The sequence below is a fragment of the Amblyomma americanum genome, chromosome 2, assembly GCF_052857255.1.
Source record: "Amblyomma americanum isolate KBUSLIRL-KWMA chromosome 2, ASM5285725v1, whole genome shotgun sequence".
NCBI lineage: Eukaryota > Metazoa > Arthropoda > Arachnida > Ixodida > Ixodidae > Amblyomma > Amblyomma americanum.
The window spans coordinates 204,383,576-204,389,233 of NC_135498.1; positions in this window are offsets into that span (position 1 = coordinate 204,383,576).

Below are 5,658 nucleotides of genomic sequence, written 5' to 3' on the forward strand. Positions count from 1 at the left end.
GTGGGCGCAACTTAAAGTCAGTTCAAAATAAATTGGCGCTTTTTTTGGTGTTGTTTCCTCCTTCCTGCTACAGGGGCACTGCTCACCAGCCGTGCCTAGAAAGCCAAGTTGGCAAGTGCCTTACTCAGATAGGGCTCCTATAAAATGAAATAGCTTCGAAAATAGATACGCGCATTTTCAAGGCAGCATGCATTGAGTTTGGTCTAAAAATTACTTTTCTCTTATTAGAAAAATTGTATCTCATATGTTGAACCTAGCCAGCACAGTATTGGCAACAAAATATTAATCGCCAAAATACAGAAGTTGTTGGGTTGTATTTTTTGGTGCATAAGAAAATAAGGCTGTTAGCGCCAACCACAGGGTACGGTTTGTTGATTTTGTAAGAAACAATATATTTATTATCTCATAGTTCGTTTAGAAGCTTGGCTGCTTTCAAAACTTTAAAAATTCGAGGCATGCCTACAAGCATATATTATCCTATTAGTACAAAGGATTGAAAAGGCACGCATTGAGAATAAGGCACTGGAAGGTGGCCCAAGTAAGAAAGTCAGCAGCTGCCTTTGTTATGATCAGAAAGTAATGTGCTATAGGCTGCGTGGATGGACGGACGGACGGCCGAACGGACGGACGGACGGACGGATCGATGGAACACCCCCTTTGAATGAGGCTCCTGAAAACTGCCACTGTGCTTGGTATTTTTACATTTGTCTAATTTTGCAGGGAAATTAACGCCATTATCTAAATTCGCCACTTTACATATAAATTGCGTGCAAAATGAAGAAAAGAGGAAAATATATACCAATGCATTGTAGGGCTACTCGAAAGAAACTCCAACGATATCAACATTAAGGACTTAAAACCATCCTACTGATTTTCGGGATAGGATGGAAGTTTGCAAAAATGCAAAGAATTTTATCGGTAACTGCATACACTGGCAGTAAATATGTTAAATACGAAGTATTCAATGTGGCTCACACCACCATTTCCGAGTTTAATCTTTTCCTAACTAGTTCATGGTAATGTGTGGAGTTATTCGCACTTGAAAAAACGATATGAACGCTGGCCCTTTTCATGGTAAAACACTTTACTTGAACGGAGTAGAAAGCGTCAAAACGCGTTTGATCCGAAGATTTCCGCGCTTCCTCTAAGGCATCTGCGTCGAAGGCATAGAAATCAGAATAACTGCCTGATTGTAGTAGATATTTTTTCGAGCAACTGTGCCATTTCGAGTACCATGTACCAAACACACGAGACAGTTAGTGGGTTAATGTGCGCTGCATACGCCGTGTGTACACAAACTCCAGGACTTAATATTGTCCAGTATGCTTTGAGCCAGGTCCGGTTTCTACCTCAGCCTGAATATTTATCTCGTAGAAGCGCTTTATACGCCACCAAATGCACCCCTTTCGTGTCTAGAAAATGTGCAGTATTACATGTAAAACACGAAGTGAAGGAACTGGTTAATTATTGCAAAACATTTCCCTGCGAGTATTGACTGGAATAGTTTGAAAAATAAAAACTGAAAGTGCGAATGCATTGTGGTTCAGTATCTTATTTACCAGGCTTTTGCGTGAAAAGCTGACAGAAGCCATAAGAAATTACAATGACGAGACATTCAATAATTGCATGAAGACTTCTCCACAAAGATTTTGGCGTGACTTGTCCCAGAAAGGTAACTACAATGGCTGCCTTGACGTCAGCTATAAGGTGATTACCGTTTGCTCTGTGATTGAAACCGCAAACAATATAGTTAAAGGTTTGTGTTTATCGGCCCACAAAAGAACACTACGCGATCGGATTTGCCGTGTCAATACAAGCACCAACAACTCCCGGTATTGAATTAACGTTTGAAGCAGTATTATCTCCCGCGCTAAATATCAAGACAAAGTCTGTCGGACCAGGCAGGCCTTTTAAAAGGCCTTTTTGGCAGGTATTTTGAATGGGTCAGCGCACATCTGATCATTTGACTTAAAATCAATGGCTAATACGTGTCCTAGTACGCAAAAGTGAAGAACGGCAGACAGTTGAAATATAAGCTAATCTCTTTAAATGGCATCTGATGCAGACTTCTGGAGCACAAAATATAAAAGGCAATCTATACGCATCTATTATCGACAAGAACTTTTTGTTTGATGCCAACAAGAACTTCGGCGAAAACTTTCAAGTGCAATGCAACTCGTAGAGACAATTTCTTCGAGAGGGCGCTGAATAGAGGAAAGCAAATATATGCAATATGTCTTCACATTCCTAATGCTTCCGAGTGAGTCCTTCACATTGATTTAAATAACAAATTACTACTAATAAGAATTATTCAAATACTACTGCACTAAATAAGAACGTATACATAACCGGCAGTGCCCAAATTCTCTGAATCATCAATATCATAAGCCTGACTCCGGCTAATGCAAGGCAAAGCCTACTGCCATATCTCTCAAATCAACCCGGTCCTGTGCCAGCTTCCTCCTCCTTTTGCCTGCAAGATTCTTAATTTCATCCGCCCACCTAACTATCTGCCATTCCCTGCTGCGCTTGCCTTCTCTTGGAATCAACTCCGTTATCCTCAACGACCATTGGCTATCTTCCCTTCGCATTACATGCCCTGGCCAAGCCCACTTATTGTTCTTGATTTCGACTAGGATGTCGTTAACCTGCGTTTGTTCCCTCACCCACTCCGCCCGCTTACGGTCTATTAACCAAATCATATTCGTTTCCATGGCTCGCTGCTTTGTCATGTAACTTAGGTTGAGCCCTTTTCGTTGCTCTCCACGCTTCTGCCGCGCAGGTGAGTACCGGTAAGATACAGCTGTTGTACGCTTTTCTCTTGTAGGATATTGGTAAACTGCCATTCATGCTGCTGTTGCTGCTGTTGCTGACAGGAACAGTGGAAAGCGCACGGGCCTGCCTACTGGGTCAAGCCGAGCCACGCTCGCTGCCGTGTGCTGAAAGTAGGAGAATTTAAGGATAGGAGAGGAAATATAGAAAGGGCGCAGCGCGAAAATTGGCCCATAGGCCCCGGGCCGATCCCGGAGGCAGTGCAATACCGGGCCGACCCGTGCCAGAGTGCGTCTAGCACTCCGCCATATTCCAAAAATAAGTAATATTTTGGGTCCAAGGACCAGCAGCAGATATTAAATCAGGTATCAGGTATGAACTGAGAGAACCTGCCATATGCTCTCCACCCCAATCTTGTTCGTCTACTTATTTCGCACTAGGGATTGGGATCTTCGCTCAGTACCTGCCCTAAGTAGACGTATTCGCTTACAACTTCCAGCACATCGCTACCCATTGTAAACTGCTGTTCGCTTCGGATGCTGTTGAACATTATTTTGGCTTTACAGATAATTATTTTTAGAACCCAGATCTGTTCTGCCTGTCTAACTCATTGATCATGCTATGCAGTTCAGCTGCTCAGTTACTTAACAACGGAATTCCATCAAAGAATCGCAGATTAGTTAGATATTCTCCATTAACTCTTATCCCCAACTGTTCCAAGTCCAGGCCTCGGAAGGCCTCCTGTTAACCGGCGGTGAGTAGCATTGGCGAGATCGTGTCTCCCTGCTTGACACCCGTCCTTATTGAATTTTATTGCTGACTTTATGAAGGACTATAGGAGCTGCGCATTCGTAGCAGATATCTTCCAGCATTTTGACATAAGACAGTTCTACCTCCTGATTCCGCAATGCCTTCTAGATTGCTGAGGTTTCTACTGAGTCAACTCCTTTCTCGTAAATTATGAAGGCTATATAGCCCAGACTAATACCCTTTTGCAATACACGGTCTAGTTATATTCTGCTAATTTCTTTATCACCTAAATGAAAGTGTGAATATCGTCCATCATCGAGTATCATTTACGAAAGCCTGCCTGATCATTTGATTGATTGAAGTCTAAGGTTGCCCTGATTCTATTAGTGATTACTTTAGGAAATACCTTGTAGGCTACGGACAGTAAGCTGATCGGTATGTAATATTTGAAGTCCTTGACGTCTCCTTCTTTAAGGATTAAAATTAGGTTAGCGTTCTTCTAAGCGTTTCGTAAGCTCGACTTCATGAGGTGTGGCGTATACAGGGTGGGCACATTCTACACCACAATCTCCCCTGCGTTCTCCAAAAAATCTAATTTTATCTGATCTTCAACAGCTGGTAGTATATATCCCTGGTAGTATATAGGGATTATGAAGGGCAACGTCTGGTGTAAATAGGAGTTCGTCTTTGGTCCAGTATTGTTTTTAATAGATCTCAATCGTAATGCTTCTCAATAGTAAAGATGTTACAAAAGAACATCTCGCCAACGACTGCTTGCTGCGTAGTATTTTAAACAAAGCAGACAAACAAAAACTATCTAAAGACGCTAGCAGAGCAATTGGTGCGAAATCTGGGAAATTAAGATAAATGAATAAAAAACACAGCGGTTCTGCCGGTCACAGAAGCGAGCAAACACGCCCAGTAGTATAGTTATGAGCTCTGCACTACCGCACTTACAATATTAGACACACCCAAAAATCTACCAGCCGCCAGTGCTGGTGATTTAAGCTGAAAAAAATTATCCAGTAAATATATGGCCAACTGTTGAGTAGAAACTCCGGGTTTTGCATCGACTATTAAAACACAGCGTCCAGTCTGCGATATAAACTGCTTATTTATATCGCTTATTTATATGCTTATTCATGTCGACAAATGCTTCTCGTTCAGCCAGAAATACCTCCGTTCGGCTGCAGTGAACGAGCGCAACGGGAATGCAACTGTGAGCATTTATTTTCCATAACACTATTGAAACACAACATTCAAACTGTTGTCTGAAGCATCCGTAATGAATAATATATAAGTCCTGGTTGTAAATCTTAATGAAGGAGTTAGACGATGAGGCACTCTTGACAAACAGCAAGCTACGCTGAGCTTTCTCACTCGAAGCGAACTTTTGATCTGATCGCAGAAGCTTTGTCAACGGTTCCAGCTAATCAGCAAATTGGGGTTCAAAAAGGGGAGTAGTAAAAAGGGGAGTAACAGTCTTTCCCAAGCAGCACAGGTAATCGGCCCAATATTGCTAGGATGGTCCCATTCTGGTCCTTCGTAGGGCCGGCCTTTGCCAATACGGCTCCAATGTTGGGCTAATTATCTTTGCTGCTTGGGCAGTTTCGTCACTTAAAAGCCCGAAAAAACCACTATGATTTTAATGTTCTGCAAGGACATTGCTTGAAAACACAAGGGCGTTCATATATAGATATGTTGCTTATTGCAGGCATGCTTCAATCCTCTTTACTTCTGTTTAGCCCTCCACGTATGTTTGCAACAGGGACGGAAGCTGCCGCCAGGAGCGCAGTCACTTGTGATGGTGCTACGAGGTGATGGATGTTCTTTACAGTTGTAGCACTAGCTGCATGTTTAAAATATCCTTGTATGCTTTACTCTTCCCGAGGTGTTCGTCTCCTCTGTTTTAGCGAGCCACGTGTGAAAAAAAAATATATTGTGGATTTGTCTGGTAAAATGCTAGGAAGTATAGATAATGTAAATAACAGCGCGATGAGAATGCAGCGTAGGACGGTTGGACACATCACATTCACGCTGGTTGTGGCGTAACATCAATTACCTTGTCATCTATTTGTTCACAGTCGGACATCACGAAGGGGCACGTTCCGTCCGAGTGGGAGCGTGGATACTAAA